At 35.5% G+C, this 26317-nt stretch overlaps 1 protein-coding gene and 2 pseudogenes across 1 annotated transcript in view; 1 reads left to right on the top strand and 2 right to left on the bottom strand.

Annotated features, from left to right (window-relative positions):
• The window catches only part of LOC102495729 (ribosomal protein S6 kinase alpha-6-like), a 2759-nt pseudogene extending 517 nt beyond the window's left edge, over positions 1-2242 (top strand).
• DGKB (diacylglycerol kinase beta) overlaps positions 1-26317 on the bottom strand; it is an 881803-nt gene that overhangs the window by 77882 nt on the left and 777604 nt on the right. The window lies entirely within an intron of this gene.
• LOC102495311 (ubiquitin carboxyl-terminal hydrolase isozyme L3 pseudogene) lies at positions 18760-19546 on the bottom strand (annotated as a pseudogene).

The following is a 26317-nucleotide window of genomic DNA, read 5'->3' as shown; positions in this document are numbered from 1 at the left end:
TGTTTTGTTTTGTTTGTTTTTTTTAAAGCTCTTTTAAAAGTTAGAGACAGAGTCTGGGTAAAGATGGAGAAGGATATACCAGTGGAAGGGAATCATCCACTTATTACCAAGTTGCACTAGGCCTTTTAGACTGAAGGGAAGCTGTATTTAATATAGGATTTTTTTGGGAACCAGCAGTTAGCATAATGGCTATGTCGCTGGACTGCCACGTAGTCAGCCGCGGTTCATGTCCCGGACCCGGTGGCTTAAAACTCACGCCGGGCGTGTGTGTGTGCGTGCCCAAGATCCCGAGAGGATAATGGAGGAGAAAGGATTGCGGCTTGACCATCCCCCCTGGGGGTGATTTCTCGCTTTCTGTCTCTCTGTCTCTCTCTGTCTGGCGAGCGCACGCGTCCTATAGCGAAAACCTCTCTGAAAAAAAAAAAATTGAATTTTTTTCAGGAGAGGAGATGCCTTCACAAGATTACCCAAAAAGGTTCTGTTTACAGAGGAAGATGTGAAATTCTACCTCGCAGAGCTGACCCTTCCTTTGGATCATGTGTACCAATTAGGAATTGTGCAGAGAAATCTATAGCCAGAAATATTTTGCTTCACGGAATAGGACGTATCAAGTTAATAGATTTTGGAATCAACAAGGGGTCAGTATATTGAGAAAAGAAAGCATACTCATTCTCTGGCACCCTTGAGTATATGGTTCTTTAAGTAATAAGTAGGAGAAACCACTTCCAGAGTGCTGATTGGTCGTCATAGCATATACTTAGGTTTGAAATACTTACTTAGACTCTGTCATTTCAAAATAAAGACAGTAATGAGATCGTGAATATGAGATTAAAATCAAAACTTGGAATGCCTCACTTTCTTAGTACCGAAACACAAGTCTTTTAAGAAGGTTATTCAATAGGAACCCAGCAAATATATTGGGCTCAGAAGGTGTTAAGGAAATAAAAAGACATCTTCATTTTGCAAATATGGACTGGAACAAATTATATAAAACAGAAGTTCAACCTCTTCTCAAAACTGCTTCTGGAAAACCCAGATGATATTTTCTGTTCTGATCCTGAATTTACTGCAAAAATACCCAAAGACTCTCCTGGTTTGCCAGTCAGTGTAAGTGTTCATCACCTCTTCAAAAGATTCAACTTCATTGCAACCTTTATTGCAGAAGAATATACAATCTCTCCTTGTCACAGTGCAAATGTATTACCAATTGTTCATATAAATGGAAATGTGGCACAACTTGGTGCATACATAAATTGAAAGAGGATATAGGTATTGACTCTTATTGTTGACTCTTTATTGCTGTAAGCAATGCATATGTACAACTTATCAACATGGAATTTTCAGTGAATATCATTGGCAAAAGTAAGCGAGACCCCTCAGAAGAAATTGCAATTTTGATGTACTATAGACAACATCCCAATGTTATCACTTTAAAGGATGTCTTTGATGATGGTAGATACATTTACCCTGTCACACATTTGATGAAGGAAGAACTACTTGACCAGATTCTCAAACAAAATTGTTTCTCAGGACAGAAGGCTAATGATGTACTATATGTAATAATTAAGATAGTCAACTATCTTAATTGCCAAAGAGTTGTTCATTGTTCTCTTAAACCTTGTAGTATTTTATACATGGAAGAATCAGCTAATGCAGATTCAATTAGGATCTGTGATTTTGGTTTGTGAAACAACTTTGAGAAAATGGACTTCTCTTAACTCCATGCTACACAGCAAACTTTGGAGAACCTGAGGTTCTTTTTTTAAAAAAAAAATTAATTTAATTTTATTTATCCATTCATTCATTTTAATTTGACTAGAGAGACACAGAGAGAGGGGGCAGTGAAAGTGAGAAAGCAAGCCACCAGGTTCGGGACTTGAACCATGATTAGCCATGTGGGAGCGTCCAGCGCCTTAACCACCACGCCACTTGCTGGTCCCGAACCTGAGGTTCTTATGCAACAGGGATATCATGCTGCTTGTGATACTTCACCATGTGGGAATGTCCCCACTGATACTCCCAAGATACTGCTATGAGTAGACAATGGAAAGTTCTCTTTGAGTAGTGGAAACTCAATATTTTGGATGGAGCAAAGGATTTGGATTCCCATATGCTACATATGGACCCACATCAGCAATATACTACTGAACAAGTATTAAAGTACTCATGGATATCCCACAGAGACCAGTTGCTGAATGATCAGCCAAAGAGAATGATGTATCACATGTCATTAGGAGAGTAGTGGTTGTCACATTCTGCCCTGACTCACAAGACTTTCAACCTAGGACCCATTGCTATTTCAAGTTTAGCTCAGTGACGGAGCAAGAAGAAGCAAATATCAACTAGTCTGTTTACAGTGTTACTTAGCCAAAGTGAATGAAGAAGAAATTAAATGTGTGACTTTTAGCCAAAAAAAATATTAAAAATAATAAAGAGAGAGTTCCTCAGATCAATGTTTAAGATTTCTTTTGAGCCCAGGAGAGTACTTTCCATCTCTGTCCCTGCTTCATTCCAGCAGGCGTTAACCTATAGTTTAGCCTATGTTTCCAATAAATTGACAAGTCTCTTAATTGCCTTTTACCATAAACTGTTTTTGAGAGATGCTTAGGGTTAGACTTCACACTCTATCACAACTATAGTCAATTATTATGTGAAGGGACATGAAACTGTTTTACACCCTCTTTCTTCCCATTGCAAAATCTCTGAGCCATGGCGCTAGAGCTGGGATAAGGAAAGTAACATAGTTTTCTCTGGTTGGCACCTCAGCATTAGGAACTGGGTGCCCAATGGATGGATGGGAACATGTAGTTTTAATTAATTTTTTACAAATATAAGTCTATATTTTGTAACTTTTTTTAGCACCATTTTTAGATTTTCTGACCTTAAGATCATTTCCAGAGACTTAGACATTCTTTTTAATTAAGTTTACCAGTTTTGGTAAGTAGTGGATCCATAGAGTTCCTTGTGCTGTTACCTATAAATGGAAAAAAAAAAAAATTCCTGCAGTTCTGGGACTGGACTTACATGATACTGCTAAACAGATTACTTGAAATGTTTGTCCTCTTTAGTATAGCTTGGGTGAAGTCACGACCACAGAACTAATTAATTCCTATATGTAGATGTTAAAAATAGAACGACCAGTTGAATATTGTGATGGATTATTTATTATCAGGTATGATATAGACCATCGCATAAGCTATTAAGAGGAGGTAACAGAAATTAAGATAATAATAAAAGCTAGTGCTACTAGAATTAGTAAGAATATCGTTTTTTGCCGTTATGATGGTAAAATGGTAGTATGATGCTCTATAATGATGGAGGGCACACGGCAGATCAGAATTCAGTTCTCAGGTTGTCCTGCCTATGCGAGGCACATCCACACATGCCTGTTTCACTGGCTGGATGGAAAGGCCGCAGGGAGGATGGTGACCTGAGGTCTTATTGAGAGTGCTTATCTTTCTCTCTCTATCTTTTACTCAAGAGAGAAATAAATCTTTTTTAAAAAATCAATTTTCTGCTTTCTCTGCAATGCAAAGACTTTTAGTCTCTAAATATTTTCAGCCAGATTTATGATTGTGATATGTGCTGTTATACAAAAGATGTGTTTTTTAGCAGAAAATTCAAACCATTTAATTTTATTGTTATTCTAAAGTGAATTAGAAACAAAGTTAGTTTTCTCAATACCTGATAGAATTTCTATGTATTTTTTCCTCTCTATCAGTCACTGGATTTCTACTTTCTAAAGCAGTAAGTTTTAGTTTGAAATAGCTGGAAGTCTAATTTTTACTTGGCTATCATGATCCTGGGATTGAGAAATGTCCAATCACATCTTAAATAACATTTTGGAATCCCAAGAAAGTATAATAAAAATGAAGTAAGTAAAAATAAATACATACGCACATAGACAGAAGCATATGAGAAATTATACAAATGGTTGACTTTCAGGGAAAATGCTATTACAAATATGTAATCTCTACTTACTCACTTTTTACTTTGATTCTTAGATTTAAAGCCAGATTCCATCATTATTTCTGACCTGATATGCAATACCATCTGGCATGTGCATGCTAAGAAGATTATGTGTAAGCAAAATAGTTATTTTCTTTCTTTCTGACACTAAGACATTTTTAAAAGCCTGTAGCTTATTTAGGTTTAAAATATAAAAACCAAACTGGAAAAGAAAAAAAAAAAAAGAAAAAAACCAGAGAACTTAATATCTATTTTTTAAATTAAAGCAATTATACATTGCTTTAACTATTAAGTATTTAAATTGGCATTCCGTAATTTCTCTTTTAAATTTTAGCCTCATAACTACTTTCCTTGAAGAAAGATTACAAAGGGAGATTCCACAGAGAAAATGATAAAGATTTTTATAATTACTTATAATATATACACATGTCAAATAGAATCTCATAACTCATTAAATATATGTTGGCCAAATATTCCAGATAATTATCCAGTATTTATCACTGTCTAATTCCATTGTATTTATAATACATGAAATGATTCAATTATGTAAAATATATAATTGGCATTGGAATCCACATTTGGGATTGCTTTAGAAGATGAAGACTCTGCTGTTTTTAACATGTATATAGATTCATAAACTTTTTTTTAGAATTACAAACTTTTAAAAATAATAGCTGATGTGTCATGTGGCTAAAAGGGAATCTCAGTTTAAAGATAGGAATATGTTCATGTAGAAAGGTTACGTAATTTATCTAAAGTCCTATAGGTATTGAGTGACAAGTCCAGAGTTAAATTTCAGATTGTTTCATTTATTGGTACATTCTACTTGAGACCCGACTGTGCTCCTTTCACAACTCAGATGAACCTCTTACTAGATAATTTCACTTTGGAGGACCTGACCATATATATAGTTGTCCCATTCTTAGATGTACCACATTGGAAATTTAACTAACTTCCCAATTTGGAAAGTCCTCTTTTTCTTAAATTTTTATTCAAACCATTATTGTGGCTAAATGTTTTAAGTTTCAAAACATTCTCCACATGTGCAAACTACTAGAGAAATCTCTGGGCAACAACCAAATCAACCTAGTCAGTAGAAATAAAAAGATAAGCAAGTCAGACTTGAAAGAGAGGTATTGTATGTCCCCACTCAATATATTCTAAATGTCTAAGAGAGGTATTGTATGTCTCCACTCAATATATTCTAAATGTCTGCACTCTATTGTGGAAACTGAAAAATTGGAAGATATAAAAGCATGAAAAACAATTGCAGATACTTGAGACAGTGTGGGAGGAGGGTGGGAAATGGGGGGAGGGTGAGAGGAAGGGAATCAAGGGGAAAAAGAAGCAAAACATTTAAGTGTCACAAAAATGTAAAATTATCTGTTGATAGGGTGCATGATAATATCTTTAACTGAACTAATATACAATGTTTTCATCCTGGAAAAATTCATTTTGCAAGCCGTAATGACACAGGTTATGTGTGAAATGCATATATACTTAAATATCCATTTTCTAGACTTCTAATGTTTATGTATTTCTATTTTACATCTAGCAGAAAGATTTGGACCAATAATCAAGGTTGATGCATTTTTTTCCTACCTACTTCCTTCTACCTTTTTCTATACTTTTTTTTTTTCAAGATAAAACCAGGTGACACTGACTGTTCAACATATGAAAGAGAAATTTAGTTGACTCTTATTTTTAGGGAATTGATATAGCAAATTCTTTTTGGTTACTTTTATTATGAGCTTGTTATTTTATTAGTTTTATATACTCAATCATTATATTATTATAGCTTGCAACATGAATTGTCTCAGCATGAATATGCTATATTATTCCAGATATTATCATATACATTATCATCAACAGATAATTTTTATTTTTGTGCCTCTTAAATGTTTTGTTTCTTTCTTTTTCACATATACCTACATGATCATATTTATTCCTCATTTTATTAAAATGAAAAAGACAAAACCAGGAAAAATAAAGGGCCACTTAAATTTAGAACATTTGTTAAACTGGGGGCCCAGCAGGTAGTGTGGTGGTTAAGGTACTAGACTCCCACATGGACAAATACAATTCAAGTCCCAGACCTGGCAGCTTTCTCTCTCTCTTTTTCTGGTGAGGACACATGTCTTAAAGGAAATTAAAATAATAATAATAATAAATAAAATTAATCATCTAAAAATTGTTAAATTGTATCTACTTTCTTTCATCTCCTGTGTACAAGATTGCACCTGTCTTTATAAGTCAAGCTGACCATCTGCAATGTAGAAAATATGAAATAAAATAGTTTAGCCATTTGTTGTTGTTGTGTTATCTGACCAGAAAAGTATCAATAAAGACAATATTTATTAAGCTGTTGTCTATGTTGAACTAACCACAGTACAGAGTGGTTCAACCAATCTTATTCTAAGGGCTCAAATAACTCAATTTTGGAATTATAGAGAATTGCTGGCTTTGAAGACAAGGGTTATATCATCAACTTCTATGGTTTACTATTTCCAGTGACAACAGGGGTTTTTTTGTAACTTATTTTTATTTTAGTTTTACAACTGATGCCTGTTAGTTTTGTAGACCACAGGATAGAAAGTTCTGCAGTTTGTGTTTCACTTTGAAGACATCAAGGCTGACAATCCTAAAAGACAAAGACTAAGTTGCTGGACACACTGTGGCGCATAGGTCATTTCCCACTGAAACAAATTCTAAATTAATACAGAAAAGGTACTCTGTTATTTTAACCCTATAACTTTATGAAATGGCCTATTAGCATAGGTTTTGCTTCATTATTATTTCCTTCAAAATCAAAGAGACTAATTTGAAGAGACACTATAAACACACACACACAAACACACACACACACACACACACACACACACACAAATCTTACTTGCTTCTGTCTTAAAACTCATTTCTTCTATCATCACAAAAGATGACTAAAATTTAAAGCTATGTAGCATGTGTTGTTTTTTTTTTCTTTTCTGTGGTATGTGCTTATGAGTGTTCAAAAATATTTTCCTGTGAGTGATGATAATAAACTAAAAATAGCATTTAAGATTATCCATAGTAAATTTGGCCATATAAATTTCATTGTGCGAAGCCAGATGGAGGCATAGCAACAAAACATCGAGCTCTGTGAAGTTGATTCACATGGGAAGGTTCCTGGTTCACATCCAAAGACCTCCTTGAATAGACTCTCTCACTGAGAGGAAATAAATAGGATTTTAAAAATTTCATTAAGGGGGCCCACCAGGTGGTGTGGTGATTCAGGATGCTGGACCCCCACATGCCTCACAACGGTTCAAGTCCTAGACCTGGTGGCTTACTTTCTCACTCTTCTCTCTTTCTCTCTCACTCTGTAACTTCTGGTCAAATTAAAAGTTAAATATAAAAAAAAATAAATAAAAAAGTAAAAAATACGCTTTAAAAATTTCATTAAGAAAATGAACGGGTGATGCTAAAATCATACACACTTCCATATACATGCACTACCTGATTCTTTCTCTTTCTCTCTCTTGCTCTCTCTCTCTATATATATATGCATATTAATTAACATTGGGTTAGAAAGAAAACACAGAGATTATCTAGTCTGATACCTGCATTTAATAAAGGACAAAACCAAAGTGTATATATGTAAAACATGTATATATTTTTAAATGATACATTTTATTTACTATTATTATGCTTTAAAAGTTTGCTGTAGGGTACCAGGTCTGGGACTGAAACCACAGTTGGCCATGTGGGAGTCCAGTGTCTTAACCACTGTACCATCTGCTGGCCCCTGCATAAAATATATTCTATAAAACGAAGGCAGGACACATCCTGCTCCCCCAATTCAATTACCTTGAATATAAAAATCTGCAGATTTGATTATTTATTTATTTATTAGAGATATCCTCCAATTTTCAACGTTCTATATTATTTTACATGTTTAGAAAATGTTGCCATTATATATATATATGTCTGTGTGTGTGTATAGTCATAGAGTCATATATGTTTATATCTATCTCATTTATTTATTTTTTTTCTATGAATTTTATACCACAATAGAAAATCAAGAACAGATACTACACTTGACTTTAGCCAAAGTCAGGGACATTGGATATTCAAACTATTTTTGAAAAAATTACAATATTCATCTACAATAAGATGCCTGGCTAAAAAGACAATCAAGGGACCAGCAGTTAGCATAATGGCTATGTTGTTGGACTCCCACGTAGTCAACCGCAGTTTGAGTTCCGGACCCGGTGGCTTAAAACTCACACTGGGCGCGTGTGCCTGCGTGCCCAAGATCCCGAGTGGAGAATGAAGGAGAAGAGATTGCAGCGTGGCCATCTCCCCTGGGGGGGTGACTTCTCGCTTTCTGTCTCTAGGTCTCTGTCTGGTGAGCACACGCGCCCTACAGCAAAAACCTCTCCAAAAATAAATAAATAAATAATAAAATAAATAAATAAATAAAAAGACAATCAACAAGGGACCAGCAGTTGGTGTAATGGCTATGTCACTGGACTCCCATGTAGTCGACCTCGGTTTGAGACCTGAACCTGGTGGCTTAAACTCGCTGTGAGTGAGTGCGTGCGTGTCCAAGTTCCTGAGAGGAGAATGGAGGAAAAAGGATTGTGGCATGGCCATCTCTCCTGGGGGGAGGGGGGTGATTTCTTGCTTTCTGTCTCTGTCTCTGTCTTTCTGGCAAGCGCATGCATGTTATCGCAAAAAAAAAAAACCCAAAACTCTTTAAAAAAAAAAGGCAAGAAAACTAAGCCACCTATGGAGAAGATTCCTTGGGTTAATATTTTGGGGTAATGCTTTTGTATATAACTACAAGATACACCTCCATTTTGTTCTATGACTGTCATCTATTCTTGGAAAATAAAACAAAAACAAAAACAAAAAAAACACTCTAAGTAAAAAAGTTGTTGAATACATTTTTTTTTTTTGAGAGGTTTTTGCTATAGAGTGCAAGTGCTTTCCAGAAAGACAGAGAGACAGAGAGACAGAAAGCGAGAAATCATCCCCCGGGGGGATGGCCACGCCGCAATCCCTTCTCCTTCTCCTCTCATGATCTTGGGCATGCACACACACGCGCCTTGCGTGAGTTTAAGCCACCAGTCTAAGACTCGAACCATGGTCACTACATGGGAGTCCAGCGACATAGCCATTATGCCAACTGCTGGTCCTGAGTAAAACTTTTTTATTAATTTTTGGGAACAATTATGATGATGTATTCCATCCCATGCTAGTAGAACCAAATAATTTTCACTAATGGAATTAATATATAAATTGAATATTAGGATATATACAATCATAATAAGTGGTAATATAAAAGTAAGTATAGTTTGTACATAAATGCAAAATAAGGAAATTTTCTCTTCTAAAAGATAAAACAGAAGTGAGACATAGGTGGTAGATGAAATGTGAAAGACAGTGATTTGTCGCACTATTTCTTTTCATCATATTTAACTTATGTTTGTTCAAACTTATCCTGTACTAAACCTGAACCATTATTAGATTAAAACAAATACCTAACACAAAAGTGGCACAAAACTTGAGGAATAGAGTTCATGTACAACAGAAAGAAATGTTAAACGCTTCATCTTCATTTTCTCATTTGGCAAATGCACACAATTCAAATGTATCCCGTATTAATTCTCTTACTAGAAAATGTGACTCCACACGAATTGGTAATACATTTTAGGCTAAAATCATAATGTCAAAAGAGTCTTATTATGGCCTAATCACTTAGTGTGCTTTGGGAGGAAAAGTCATTACACTAGGGATAAAAAGAAAGTCTTGCCTAAAAAAAAGTGGTATATATTTTCAAAAGCTGTTATGGAGAAATGTCATTAACTGAAGAATTATTATGTGAGGTAATCTGTAAAGTTGAAAATCCTCTACAAATTCAGGAAAAGGAGTAGAAATTAATGACATCAAGATAAGATAAAGTAGTAACTGAACTACTTTCAGTGAAAAACTGGTATGGCCAGAGAATTACTGTAACATTAACAACACTCCTACATTTTATTAGACTTCTATAGAAACAAAAGTATTTCAAAATCTAAGCTTAACCTATAGAACAAAGGTTTAAGATCAGCAGATCACCCTCCCTAGTTGTATCAATTTTTACTCTCTTTGATGTTTACTTTCCCTTATTTCAATTCCTCTAAAGAATCACCTTCTTCTACACGGGGCAGATTCCATGTACACTATTACCTCTGTCTGGAACACCAACTCTCTATAATTCCTACTAAGTTCAAGTACTGAGGGCAGTCTTTCTTCCTCTCCTACAAGATGAGATGTATTCCTAACATGCAGGTCCACTACGAAAACTTTCACAGCAATAAATAATGACTGTGCTATTATGTGTATCTTGACTATTATGCTACAATCCTCCAGAAGGACAAGGGTCAAGTTTCTTGTTGGTTAAAAAATTTGATTAAGCACTACACTCCTGAATGACTATTCGGGTGATGCTGTATTTTCTGATAACATTCTATAGAAACAAACCACCTAAGAAAAAAATTTGCATTTGGAAGTCTTGACTACATCAGAAAATCAGAAAAGGATTTTTGCATAAGGATAATTGCCAAACTTGAAAACGGAGTAAATTTTGTTATGTGTATATATGTGTGTGTATTATTGTGCATGTATGTGTAAGATGCCATGTGTGTATGTGGGTGCATCTGTGTATGTGTGTGTGTGTAGTCACTTGGTATGTAACGAATAGTACTTTTCTGCTATCTAGACAAAAAAAAATTCATTGAAACTATTTACTGTGCTCTGTTCCCTGATGTTGTCTGAGGGTTAGCTATAGATTCTGATTAAAACTGATCATGTCTACTGGATTTCAAAAAGAAAGGAAAAATTGCATCTAGTTGATGTGCAGTTTGGACATTTTTAAGAAAAAGAACATAATGTGCTTGAAATATATCAGTAATACTTCCACGCCTCACGGATCTACAAGGAGACTGTATACTGGAATCTGCGGCCCAGATTGTCCCACCGCACCATCCCAGTGTATACTTCTGTTACCCCTGTTCTGCACCTTCTGTCTCCTCCTTTAATTCACTTCTGTATTTATAAAATTAGTAAGGTTTTTAAGTGACGTAAGAGAATTAAATGAAGAAAAGTGAAAGGCTAAAGGTGCATATTAGATATTCCTTTTAGAAACTATCATTCTTGCCTTCAGGAGGATCCCTACTTACAGACCGCTTGACACTCAACACTTCAAGGCTTTGATGTTTCAGGAGCCACACGTCCTCTATAAACAAAGGACTGCTCAAAATAACTTGCTCTCAACTTTTAGTGTAAATTCAAGAGGAAAAAAAAAGAACGTGCCCATGCAGTTAATCCTTTCGGGATGCCAGAGGGGCTTTTTTTTCCCCTTAGACTCAGGATGATTAGGCGTATGACCGTACATTTACTTCAAGAGAATAATCCTATTCCACCTTTTAAAATAGTCCAGACCATGGAGACAAAGGCAAAGGAATCATTCGACTGGAGCCAAATTCTTCTCAAAATCTGTGTAATTCCATTTTAACCGACCTAGCATATAGCCTGCACTAAGACAGACTCAAATCCCAGCTATGAAAGCGGAACATCCTAACATGTTAAAGGGCAAAATCCTGTCAGAAGTGCATTCATAACAGCATTATTAATTAGAAAACTTAAATTATTTGACTATTTTACTAGCTTAAGGTTTCATTTTTCTCAAAGCAATGTACTCATTACATTACAGTACAGTAGCCATCCCAGAAATGATAGGTGTGTCTGCATTAAGGACAGATTCCAGGCTCCACCCTGCAAGTAAAAATTCTTTACAAGCCCTAGCATGTCAGTTTCCACACCCCAACAGTTTTAAGATCTAGACTACACAGAGCAACAGGAAGAATCTGCTGGCCACTTTAAAATAGCATTTTGTCTTGGGTACACAATGAGAAGTCAAGCTTATTTTCCATGCTTGTTAGGTGGCCTGAATGATTGCAAAAGAGAATAATTTCTTGAGGTGCCTTGGCTAGAGTTGGAAGATGGAGGGAAACACATGAAGAGCCTCAAGGCAATGAAAGCTTATCTATAAAAAAAAGTGCCTGCCTTAAGCTATGTGCAGGCAAAGAAAGAAGAAAAGGGGCATAGAAAAGAAGGGGTAGGGAAACAATTTTTCAGACAATACTCCACCCTCGTCTGGTTAGCCAATGGCAAACAAAACTATCTGAAGCAAGTCTGAGTGAGGAGCCCTCTAAAATTCGCTTTCTTTTTCTTTATACTTTAAATCTTAGCCAAGAGAGGATGTTCATATTAGCTATGTTGCAAAGCAAGATTTCATGCAAAGTCCTTTGTTTTTCCAATAAATGGAGGCACAGAATTTCCTTTCTGATGTCTAAACAAGTATGAAAGGGTGTGATTAGGGAAATTCTTCCCCCAACCAGGGTCTATACTGGGAAATAATAACTCTTCTCTCATTCAAAGGTGCTGTGACTAAATTCTTGAAGTAAGGCTTATAATACAGAAATGGATTTGTATCCATTGAAATGCATATTCCATGTACCTCTATCAAAATAATCTAAGGATGATTATCATCATCTGAAAATATTCATTTCAAGCATTGTATGCTGGGAAGAGATGGAGGTGGGCAGACAGTCCCAGAGGAAAATGATCTGCATCTTTAAGAACCAATTGTCAGAGACTGAATGATAGCACATTGGTCAATCTTGAAGCTCTGGAAGGCAGTCCTACGTAAGAGGGTTTCCTGCTTGGTGTGGAGACTTCCCTGTGAATGCTTATCTACAAACCCATCATCTCTCCACTGAGAGCTGGGGATGGACCACCAATGTTAAAACCCTGATGGGAGTGCTCTCTCTTTGTTTCTCACAGAAAAGATAATTTTATTCATTCTTTTTAAGAATAAGAATAAGCAACTGTCCAGTTCTCTTTCTGCTATACAAGATGACAGGTGAAAAAGCTGCAAAGCAGGCTACTAAGGAGAAGAAACCTGAGGCCAAGAAGGCTGATGCCAGTGGCAAGGTTAAAAAGGGTGACCCCAAGGCTAAAAAGCCCAAGAAGGGGAAGCGCCATTGCAGCTGAAACCCCATCCTAGTCTGGGGCACGGGCAGATGCTGCTGATCTGCCATGTATTCCAGGAAGGCCATGTACAAGAGGAAATATTCAGCCACTAAATCCAGGATCAAAAAAGAAAAAGAAGGTTCTTGAAACTGTCACAAAACCAGTTGGTGGAGACAAGACTAGTGGTACCTGGGTGGTTAAACTGTGCAAAATGTCTAGGTATTATCCTACTGAAGACGTGCCTCGAAAGCTGTTGAACCATGGCAAAAAAACCCTTCAGTCAGCATGTGAGAAACCTGTGAGCTAGCATCATCACTCCTGGGACCATTCTGATCATCCTCACTGGATGCCACAGAGGCAAGAGGGTGGTTTTCTGAAGCAGCTGAGCAGTGGCTTGCTACTTGTAACCGGACCGCTGGTTCTCAATCGAATTCCACTGCTTAGAACACCAGAAATTTGTCATCACCACCTCCACAAAAATTGATATTAGCAAAGTAAAAATCACAAAGCACCTTACTAATGCCTACTTCAAGAAAAAGAAACTGCAGAAGCCCAGACACCAGGAAGGTGAGGTCTTCGACACAGAGAAGGAGAAATAGGAGATTTCAGAGCATCGCAAGGTTGATCGAAAGTTGTGGACTTGGAAATTTTACCAAAAATCAAAGCTGTTCCTCAGCTCCAGGGCTACCTGCGATCCATTTTTCCCCTTACAAATGGAGTTTATCCTCACAAATTGCTGTTCTAAATTTTTTGCCAAGAGTCTAATTAAATGACTGATTATATATAAATATATTTATATATATGTGTGTGTGTGTATAGAATAAGAAGCTGTCAAAGTAGAGGAATCAGACTATAAGAAAAGAATGTGGGTTGGATCTACAAGTAAATGCAGAGCAGAACCCGTCACACATTTCTGCTCCTCCTCCTACCCCTGAAGGGAGGCAGAGAAAACTAGAAATAAATTTTCTGTTTGTCATGCCCCACATAATAATTACATTTAACTGAGTAGCCTAGCAAGGGTGAGTTTTAAATCTTTTTTTTCTTCCTTTCTTTCTTTCTTTTGGAAGAAGAGTGAGAGAGAGTGGTTTTATTTTGGGTGTATTTTTTTTTTTTTTGGACAGGGTCTTGCAGTGCCATGATTCTCCTGCCCAGCCTTTCAGTCAGCTAGGACTATAAATAGATGTCACTAGTCTCAGCCTGCTTAGGTAGGGCTGAAAACTAAACCTGGGATGACTATCCAGCCTCAGCCACCACACAGCGGCACTCTCCTGCCTGTACCACTGTGACTGGCTGAGCCTGGCAAGGGCAATTTTTACCCTAATTTTGAAGAAGAGAAGTGCACCTAATTTGAGTTTCACAAAGCACCCTAAAATGTTGGAAGGCATGCCCTCCCCCCCCTTTCAGGCAAGTAAGAGCCACTGTGAGCTATACTCCTTTGCCTATGTATTCTGTTTTCCATGTCTCCTTGGGAGGCAACAGTCCACTGTGGAGAAAAGTAAGGAACTCTGCATGGACTTTGAAAATCCTCATAAGCAGTGCAGAAAAAAAGCTCTCTAGTCCCCTTTACAGTTACATACACCATTGGCATTGCCAATTGACTGGGGGATGAATATGATAGTAAGTACAGATTTGCAAGGAAATGAAATTTCATACACTGTTCTCCAAGATTTCTGCAATTTGCAAGTACACATATGTATGTTTATGGTTGTTAAACTATTTGCACCTATCTTAGCAATAAAATATCCTCCAATGGAATATTCCTCTTCTTGAAGACATGAGCCACACAATGCTAAAGTAAAATATGTGTTACAAATATTTTTTTTCCAGTGGCTTAAAGCCTCCAAATGCCAAATAAGTTGCTAGGAATGAAGACACTATTTTTGAAAATAGTTTTATATGAATGGTTGTTTATGCAAACTTAGATTTAATAATCTGAATCCATATAATTAAAAAAAAAGTCCAAATATTTTTATTATACCTTACCACCCTATCCAGCTTTTACTAACACTTCTGCCTTCAGAAAGTTACCGATAATGGTGCTTTTCTATTGACGATAGTTAAATCTTAAGGGACTTAGAATAGGTGAGGGAGGGGGTGTATTCCCAATCTTATATCATTGCAGTATTCACTTTAAAGCAATGTAATCCTTTTCTGTTTCTGCCCCAACATTTCATAATTATATCATTTTACAAGAATTGTGTAATTTACATAACCACCTAAATTGTCATAATTGCTAGAAAGTGCTGAAAAAGCATACGGTAGGCATTTCAGATTCATTTCTGCTCTCTGTTTTAAACTCATTTGAAATGCCTTTTGCATAAAAATTCTTTTGGTCAACAAAAAAGTAACTTGGGTTTGATTTTGCAGGAACCCTCTCTTTTTCTCCCTCTCAGACTGACTTCTCTTTTTCAGAAAGCTTTTCCCAGGTATTTTCCTGGAGGGTTAGAAGGGTCACCAGGATAGAGAAGCCCCACCTCATGATTTTAGAAAGTGGGGCAAGCACGGTTAACTGCATTCATCTGAGACCCACAGGTCATCTTTGCAGAGTCAGGTCCAGAAGTCTCTTTGTTTTGACTTGCATGATTTGTTCATTGTCCTACAGTTATCCACTGCATTTAGAAAAAGGAAACATACAAGAATGGAATGGTCTCTCAACAGTTTCACAGCATGCCATTTTCATTATAATTATCTTAACCATCTGTTTTGTTTGGAATAGGCAAAGGAATTTGATGTTAAGAAACTAAATTGTCATTCTGTATGACAGAGCAGGGTTTCAGCAATGGAACCTTACAGGAGCGGATATCAATCTTACGAGATGTCTTAAGTAAAGTAGAATGCCGATATTTGATTATTACTGCTTTGAAAATCAGTGGCTCGTGTAATTTTATAAATAAAATTTTATAACTGAAATTCATTGAGGCATCCTGTGTATGGTATTTGCTAAAAGTGTAATCAGGAAAGGTGAAGTGAAGCACTGCTAAACAGTTAAGGACATTTGAAAATGACAACTAACTGTTTTTACCTACTTCCGCTTCAGCTTCTCCTACCAAAAGCTCTTCTATCCCTCTTTTTACCTACTTTCGCTTCAGTTTCTCCTACCAAAAGCTCTTCTATCCCTGTATACGTAAAAGACAGTGTATTAACCTTTAGCTTCCGGAAGCTAATTTGGCTGTTATGTGAAACTGAAAAATTTTATGGTGACCAATACATAAATAGCAAATCACATTTCTGGAGTCCTTATCTCCTGCATGGGCAAACACATATGGACGTACGCACTGTGCATAGTATACACATGCTCACACACACAGTGTGCGTGACTATAAATTCAGAGTTTTGAACAAATAGAAAATAAGCCAGTTCTCTTGTTTAATCATTGTTTGATCATTGTTGGGTCACAATTACAGTAAAATATGCACTTTAACCATTATTTTAAAATAAAATCTAAAGAAGTATTTAAGGTTTTGAAACTATAGGCTTTTCAAGTTACAGATATTATGTGAAAGAATCAATAATACTTTAAAATCATTACTGAAGTTATAATTGCTGCAATTTAACCAAACATCAAAATAAGTAACTACTGGGACCAGCAGTTAGCGTAATGGTTATGTCGCTGGACTCCCACATAGTCGACAGTGGTTCGCCTCCCAGACCCGGTGGCTTAAAACTCATGCCGGGCACATGTGTGTGTGTGCCCAAGATCCCAAGAGGAGAATGGAGGAAAAGGGATTGCGGCGTGACCATCCCCCCTGGGGGGTAATTTCTTGCTTTCTGTCTCTCTGTCTCTCTCTGTCTGGCGAGCGCACGTGCCCTATAGTGGGAAAAAACAAAACGAAACAAAACTCTCCAAAAAACACAAAAAGTAACTAATAATAGAAAAGGCAGTTTTTTACTTCTGAAGTAAGCAGAGAAGGCAGAATGACTGTCCAAGGAAGTGAAGACATTTCCATTCAATTAAGGGACAAGGTAGTAATATTTCTTGCCCCTCAAAATGAGAAAATAATACCAAAGTAAAGAGAAAACTGTGATCCTTTCAATATTAACCACTTCCAAAACAAAAAAAAAAGAAAGAAATATGAAACAACATGAATCTTGATAAAAGAACACTTTTGTGTGTTCAATGAGAAATCAAACCGAGAATCAAATTTTATACAGTTAGCAGACATAACATTGTCCTAGAATGTTAGTCAAATAATTTTAGAAATGCTAGACAATCTTCATCGGAAAAAAAGTAAAACAAACTTCACAACATTTTCTAAATAGTCAAAGCAATTAAGTTTTTCCCAAGTACAAATTATGTATCAGAAAAAAAGTAATTTAAGTTCTAATTTTTCTTTCCTGAGAGAGTTCTCAAAAAAATTATAAACAAATAATTTGACACATGTAACCTAATTCAATTTTTATATCAGCAATAAAAAAAAACAAACAGTGAGAATAAGCATGTAGACTGATAAACTCCCAAGTACAAATTATGTATCAGAAAAAAAGTAATTTAAGTTCTAATTTTTCTTTCCTGAGAGAGTTCTCAAAAAAATTATAAACAAATAATTTGACACATGTAACCTAATTCAATTTTTATATCAGCAATAAAAAAAAACAGTGAGAATAAGCATGTAGACTGATAAACAATTTTAGAATTTAACATTAACTTTTTTTTTCATTTGCCAGACGGTACATGTGATCATGTGAAAGAGAGAGAAAGGGGGAGAGTGGGAGAGAGGACGCGCTGCCCCACTGGGACATGGTCACTCAAAATATCTTCTCCTCCATTTCCCCATCCTATTGACATTTGGGGAGCAGTCACATGATCTTAGTGTGTTTTTCCAATTTCTGGGGTTAGAATTTAAACCATACAGCAGACCATGTGGGATCTAGCTTCTCATAACAACCAAGCTACAAGGTCAGACCTGCTTTATCATTATTTTTTAATGGACACTTTTTTTTTTTCCTCTTTCCTACATTTTTTCATTTCCTACATATATTTATGCTCTTCTTTCTAAACTTCTTGGCAAGTTGGTAGAAAATCACAAATCAATATGGCATACTAACTCTTGTAATCAGTTTGAAGAATAAAGGAACTTCATTCTGAGGTTCCCTGCATCTGTTTTCTTCTTACAAATGAAATTTGTTTTGAAAGACATAGGTAAAATCCCACAGTCCAGTACTACACAAACCTAACACATTTCTACATTAATTGTTCATGATATCCTGCAACTCGATAAATATATATTTATGCCTGTATTTATAAATGTTTATATATTATTATGTATAAATCTACAAAGTAAAATTGAAATAGACTCCACTGGAAAAAACACCTGGGATAGAGAAGAAACACTCTCCATTGATTAATATTTTCCTTTTTCCTCTCTCCCTCTCTCCCTCTATTCTTGCCTGACTTCCAAAATCCTTCCCTCCCTCCTTTCTATCTTTCTCCCTTCCTTTTATTACTCTTGACTACTTTCTGGTTTATGTATTGTCCTTTTCTTCTTCAAGTGGTAGGCTATGAAAATGCTAATAAATGAGACATTTACTCTTTAACGATATCTGTTCAATCTACTAATGGGCCTGCATAGCCACCAAAGAGGAAACAATTAATTTGAAAAAAATACTGTCCTGAGAATTTCTAAATAATATATATTTCCTTTCTAATACTTTACAGTTTTCAAGACAATATTTTAAAATGCCATTTGGATTTTTTTTTTTTAGTCAAAGTTTACGTCACAGAAAGTTTAATCAAGTTAATGACAATGTTAAATTTTTTGAATTAGTGTATGGTAGCAGAAACTTGTTTTTTGTTGCAAAGAATACAGTATTTGGTATTCCCATCACTGACAAGTATGCTGCAGAAAGAGCAATCACATTAAATCTTAGTTCATCAGAGTCATCTTCTGTAAACTTATAAACTTCTATGGGATCCTCTAGTAAAGTTCCATCACTAGTTTTCTCACAGTTAATTGGAGATGACTTCTGCCCATCTAATTCACAGAGATGCCCATACACATGAACTAACGCAATAAAACGAGGATCTACTTTTTTATTTATGCTTGATGCCTCTGTCTAACTTTCATGAGCACTGGTTTCATGAGTAATTGGAATTGCGTTATAGTTCTTCAGATATTTGGCTAGCTTTTTGGGGATAATTGACGCAGACTCTTCAGGGAATTAATTTTAAAGCTTACCCTGATTCAAAGTGCATCTAGTGTTATTGTTTATAATGGTATGGATCAGTCCAATTGTCCCACAAGCATTGCTGATTGCTTACATCATGAAATATACCGATGATGTAACATCCTGTCCCTGAGATTTTTATTTCTTCCTTCTCTTCTGTTCTGAATACTTTGTAATTTCCTGTAATAGGGCAGAGAAGTAACACTGCACAGACTGGTCTTGGTACCATGTTGAGGAGCTCAGGATCCATTCCATATACATTGATGAATTGCCGGATCGGATGTAGACCTGATTGTTTGAGAAACTAGTTGGTGACTTCATGATTGGCTTCCAGTGGCGGCCAGCACTGACCCTCTATGGCTGCTCCGCCCCAACCTTTTTTGGCTTTGACAGGCAACTCCACTGCTCACCATTTGAATTTTAATTCATATAAATGTCATAAAATTTGCTCAAGATATTTTTAAAGTCAATCAGAAATGGGCCTGATAGCAAAAACATAGTTTGTATGGAGGAATCAACAATGTGATTATCTGAGATAGAAAACAAGACATTAAAATACATCATTAACTTGGCAACAAAGAATAGAAATTATCATCATTTAAGCTCATCTTTTTAAGATAACATAAAGAATAAGTTTCATTTTCTTCTTTCTTTTATGTTTATATTTTTCTTTATAATCTTTGTAGTGTCTGAATGTTAATATTTCACTAAATATTTCTTTAAGCACAAAAAGTTCAAGGATCTTGTCAGTAGTAAACATGGTAATTATTAAAGACTATTGGTATTACTACATATATCATTAAAACCCAACAAACTTTTGTGTTAACCCATATTAACTATATGTATTAAATTAGTTGGTAATTCCTATGCATACAACAATATGAAAAATATTTCTCAGTGGTTGGTGAAAATTTCTCTTCAACTCATAAACTTTCTCTTTAATCAGAAATAGTAATTAAGAGAAACTCTTTCATTTTGGTCTCAGTTTCCAGAAATCCCAAGGCTATTAGGGCTCAGCTATAGTATGTGTTCTTGGAGTAAAGTTATAAAAAAAAAATTCAGCAATGATTATATTATAGTAAATCATGATTCTCAAAATGGCACTGTGGACAAGTGAGGTGGAGAAGTTGTACCTAGGAATAGAAGACACAGGCAGCATGCTAGACTGAATTTCTGGGACCGGTGGCTGGTCAATGTGTCCCCAAGATACTCCTGGACAATATTCCTAGATTGGGTGGCAGGTGGGAACATTTTTAGCATTTTTGCTGCTTGCCTGGAAGACTCCATGAACAACACTACTGTGCCATTCCACCATTCTTTTTTTTTCTTTCTTTTTGTTGGAGAGGTTTTTGCTATAGGGCATATGTGCTCACCAGAAAGGCAGAGAGAGACAGAGAGACAGAGAGTGAGAAATCACCCTCTAGGGGGGATGGCCACGCCGCAATCTCTTCTTCTCCATTCTTCTGTTGGGATCTTGGACATGCACGCATAAGCACCTGGTGTAAGTTTAAGCTACCGGGTCCGGGACTTGAACCGCAGTTGACTGCATGGGAGTCCAGAGACATAGCCATTACGCTAACTGCTAGTCCCACCATTCCACCATTCTTAAGGCTGGAGGAGACACTTATCTCTGCATACTAGTTGAGATGGAATTGGATTCATCACATTATGGTGAGAACTGTTAGAATTTTCCCACTTTTCAATTCTCTTCTATTTTATTATAACCTTTATCAGTCTGTTTTCTCTTTTAGTATGTTTATTCCTACTTTAAAGATTTTCTATAATATTGTATCTGGATTTTTTACTGTAAGGCTTGAAAAATTACAAACAGTGTAGTATAAATGCAGGTATAAGTTTATCAACTCTTGAACTATAATGCTAATCAAAGACCTTGTAGAAGATGAAAAGGAGAAAAGCCATGTAACGTGCAAATAGTAGGCATCCAGTAAATTACACTTGTTACAGTATTACTGCTCTTAATAAAGTCCAACTTAATATAGCTTTATAAAAATTAAATATAGATCAAATGAATTAAGTTCATCATAAAAACAAAAGAAACAAAAAAAAAAAATGAGACCCCGAGTTTTGATACAAAGAGGACAAATATAGAAGACTTTATACTAATTGAAGCAAGTCAGATTATGAAAGGGAAACTTCTATGTCTCTGTCAATATATATCTAATGTCAATATTTATCTAATGACTGCACTCTACAGCAGAAGTAGAAAGATTGGAAGGTATAATAGCAGTGAGGGAAACTGAAGAGAGAGTGGGGGTTGATAGAGGATAGGTATTAGGGGGAGGGAGGGGAGCAGAGGAAAAATAGGTTTCATTGACACCAAAATGAAAAGTGATCTGCTGATGATAATGTATAGAATAATATCTTTGTCCTGACTGACATGCACTGTATTTATGCTAGGGAAAAAAACAATGCCTTGTACACTGTAAAGATGTATGGGAATTAAATGCAAATAATAAATATAATACACACATACACACACACGCACACACACATACTTATATAGTATTAAAAGAAGATAGGTATTTCCTAGTAAGAACGTAAATCAAAGGAGCATTGGTGTATACCGAAGAAAAAATACAAGCTGCTACACTGTATATTCTGTGTATACTTGGCAATTCATTTTCAGATGCTTCTTGAAATACAAGAGGACTGTAACCTAAGAAAGGTAATGCGCTTTGTCCTGGATCTTACATTTTTAAAAAATTTTATTTACATTTTTATTTCTCAGAAGAAGATAGAGAAGTCTAAAGTGATGATGATGTGGCAGCGAAGAAGGATTCTGTTTTGTCAGCAGCAGAGCATCTTCCCAGGGAGGTAGATGAATGCCTACTCCCCGTGCCTAACTTTGTAACTGCCTCTGCTGTTTGTTTCCTCTCATTCATTTTGCATCCGTGTTAGGCTCGCATCTGTTTATGTACTTGTCTATTATTCATCTACAGGATAACTGCACAGCAGTCATTACTTCCTTTCCTATCTTCTCTGCATCTTTTGTTTCCATGAGTTGTTTTGGCAATAAAACCAAGAAAAGGGTACAGAGCTTATCAAAAACGTGCCGTGGGAACATCATGTTTTTACAGCTCTAAGAACATTATTGCTGATTTCAAAAAGTTTTAAAAAATGTGAAAGTGTATGCCACCAAGCTTACAGCTCATAGGTATGATAAATTTGAAAATTTGAGAGGATAGAATTTAAAAAGTGTTTTCTTAAACAGCTCACTCCAGTTTGATCTTTATGTGGCAGGCTGCCTTTGTAATTTTCTGTTTACTGTACATTTTAATACCAAAATTTCAAGCAAGGAAGTCACATCAATGCCTTACATTTATATGGCACTTCATAATTTTATTATGTGTTTACTCATTCATCATGTCCTCTAATCTTTGTAGGTAAGATAATTAGCATCTTCATTTTAAGGACTGAAAAATAGAGAACAACTATGTTAAATGATGTGCTAAGGTCAAAAGGTCAAAAATCAAAGCCTAGACAAGAATCTAAATTTACTTAGACTTATCCACCCTGAGGTGGGTTGGAAGAATCTTCACAATATAAAGTTGCCTCAGACTTCATACAGACTCAAGGAGCAAAAGGATTATAGATTACATATCCAGAACTTCATGTGTGCTTTTAAATCATTATTATATCCTAAACTCAATTAGATTGTATCAATAATTAAGGTCTATTGTTTTAAAGAGATTTTTCCTATAGGGTACATGTGCTCACCGGAGAGACAGAGCCAAGACAGAGAGACAGAAAGCAAGAAATCACTACCTTCCCCCAGGGGATGGCTGCACCAAAATTTCTTCTCCTCCATTCTCCTCTCAGGATTTTGGGCACGCACACACATGTACTTGGTGTTGAATTTTAAACCACCGAGTCTGAGACTCGAACCATGGTCAACTATGTGGGAGTATAGCGACATAACCTTTATGCCATCTGCTTGTCCCAAGGCCTATTGTACCAAGATAACATTTTCCTTTTTTTAAAGTTTATTTATTTTATTCATGATAGCACCTACATGAGACAGAGAGAGAGAAGAAAGGGAGAGGGACAAAGTGAGACAGAAAGAAAGAGAAGCATCCTGGGCCCCCAATTTTTCTTTTATGTCAAGGGATTCACAGACTTTCTAAAGGAATCTATACATCCCAGAGTAATAACTTTAATTTAGTATGATAAATTTGGTCTCCTAAAACTATACTATTTCTTGAGTATTTAATTAAATATGCTAAAGTCCAAAAAATAATTCTTGGTTTATTTTCAACAAATACATTGAAGGTACATAGAACCAATTTAAAGACTCAAAAGGAAGACATTTGTATAAGCTCACGCATTCATAATATGTTATGTATTTCTTTGTGAAACTTCCATATACTTAGATGAGATGATTTGTACATTACAAAGAATAATAGTTATTTTCCTACTCAGATACTTGTTAATTTATTTAAAAATACTTCATAACTATGAAATCCATAAAAGAATTACTCAAATGCAACTGCAATAGGATTCCTTCAAATACAAAGCCTACAAACCATGAAAATATAAAATTTCTTAAATTTTGGTAAGTCCAATAAAAGAAGTCATAAAAATAATGGTAAAGTCCTTGTTTGCTATTTAGATTTGGTTGAATTTAAAATGTTGAAAATAATACTCAGATTAATTCTGGTTAGGGCAGGATTTCTATGTGAATGTTACAAAATGTTCTATGACTTTGGGAAGCCTAAAAAACATAATTTTGAAGTTTCACTGATTTCTCATTAAAACCAAAAAGTCAGGCTAGTCTCATACCCTAGTGGTTAAACCATCTGGATATCACATGGCCAATTGTGGTTTGAATCCTCACCCTGGTGGCTTGAAAAACATACCAGGTATGTATACATGTGTGCCCCAGACCTCAACGAGATGGAGAAGTGAAGAGAAGAGATAGTATGACCATGTCCCATTGAGGGATGCTATCTCCCCCCCCCCAATTCTCTCTGTCTCTCTCTGGAAAGCACATGTGCCCTTTGGCAATTAAACAAAATATCAAAGACTCCATGAGACCATTTAATATGATGGGTTTATGATATCCTCAATAATGGAAGTCAGGGTTACTAGGGATGAGAGTATCTCTCCAGCTAGCTTGACTGTAATGAAATTGAGGTAACTTGGTAAAGAGGATAAATACTGGATTGAATTTAAAAGATAAATATCTATTTTACCATATTAGTATTTATAGACCCTTCTGAGAAGATGCCATAGGTTTTCCTACAGATTTATTGAGTCATCAGAAAAGTCATGACATATTTTTGCACATAAAAACATGAAAAAATGCGTTATGACTTTTCTGAGCACCCAACAATTTAAAATTAATTTGCTCCTGTTATGTTACTGCATGTAAGTTCTATTTAAAACATTAATGAAAAAAAATGACAAGGGAGAAAAGATAACGCAGTAGATACACACATGTTCCGTCTTCCCTCACCCATTACATACTGTCATTTATCTGATACACTTTTTTACCATTGCAATTTCATTAGTATCCTTCCTTGTTAAATTATTTCCACATCCTTTGTTACAAAAGAACAACCAAGTAAAGTCCCGAAGTCTAGTTTCTGGGTAAAAGAAATTTTCTATGGTAATTATATAGTATATGTAAAATCAAATAATCCATTTGGTTTGACCAAAAACATTTGAAATGTGTCAATGTTTAAATAATTGCCTGATTATTTTTAAAGTTATTATCTCTGCAATATGTAAGCTATTACTATGTGGAAAAATAGCAAAATCTTATTTTGGAGTCTGTAAGAAACCTAAGTTTGACTTCTTTATAAGTTTTAGAGCTGTTGTCACTATGGCATAAGATGGCTCCAAAGGGGAAAAAAAAAATACAAAAAAAAAAAAAAAAAACTACTTCCTTATTCAATCTCTTCAATCAGAAATGTCAGAAAGTGCCCCCTTACCTTTTGTGTCCTCCCACAAGATCTTTGGTGAAAAGGCTTAGCGTTTGCCATTTGCGTCTCCTATTTACTTGTACCAATAATAAGAGAAAAACTGAGTGGCTAGAAGCAGCTACCTCTGCTCCGACATCTTGCTTTATAACAATGGTTATCTTTCAGTCACCAAGTAATTAACTCTACATGGGCTAAGTGCTAAGTGATAGTAAATTATTTCAATTTACGATTAGGAGAAGTTGCGTGTGTGTGCGTGTATAAATATATATATATAATATATATATTTATATACACATACATAGATACATACACATTTTTTTAATAAACGCCCCTTACTGCATTCACAGAATCGATGAGTTAATCACTTTGCAAATCTTTCTGAGTGAATCTGTCTCTTTCAAGTAGCTATGGTCATAGTTGTGACCTTAATGCCCATTCAGCCCTGTCTGCTTTTACAGTTCTCACTCAAAAATACTTACTAGCGCTTGGAAACTCAAGTGTCATCAGACAAAGATCTAAAAGGGACTTAAATTGTGTTCTTAGCCTTGCAGAGCATTAATCAAATGTATTAAGTTTTATTCTAACCTATTACCATGGGCATTTAATAAAATTAAGTGCTCATTATTGTTATTGTTATAAATTATGATACCAATTAATTATATCCATACTATATATAAAAGTTCACACTATAAAAACAACCAGCATCCGGATTTTATTTCTGTATTTTAAAATACAATTTTTCCTACTGAGGATTTTTGCTTTAACACCTTCTTCCATGGCTATTCATAATTCTATAAAGATAATCAAAATTCTCAGTGACTTGAACATGTGAAGGGTTCTATATAAATTCTAATATATTACAATTAAATCTACGAGTCGTGTTTCTAAACCCAAATTATACAGCTTAGTAATATATATATATTTTTTAAATTAAAATACATTTATTTATTTATTTAATTGAATTAGAAAATCTTTTGTCATATCTGGTTAATTTTACCTAAAAGTAGTAAAGCAAAGTAAAATGAAAAGTATAATTTATTTGCCTGAACTCTAGGGGACATAAGTATATCACAAAAACATTTATGTAGACACAGGAACTGAAAGGAGAACATCAGAAATAGTGTATGCAGGACCCTGCGCCTTCCCCCCTCTGCGCCTGCGGCAGCGGCGACACCTGT

The sequence above is a fragment of the Tupaia chinensis genome, unplaced genomic scaffold (assembly GCF_000334495.1).
Source record: "Tupaia chinensis unplaced genomic scaffold, TupChi_1.0 Scaffold145916_1, whole genome shotgun sequence".
NCBI classification, from domain to species: Eukaryota; Metazoa; Chordata; class Mammalia; order Scandentia; family Tupaiidae; genus Tupaia; species Tupaia belangeri.
Note: the sequence above shows the minus strand (reverse complement) of the source record. Positions and strands in the feature narration are given on the sequence as shown.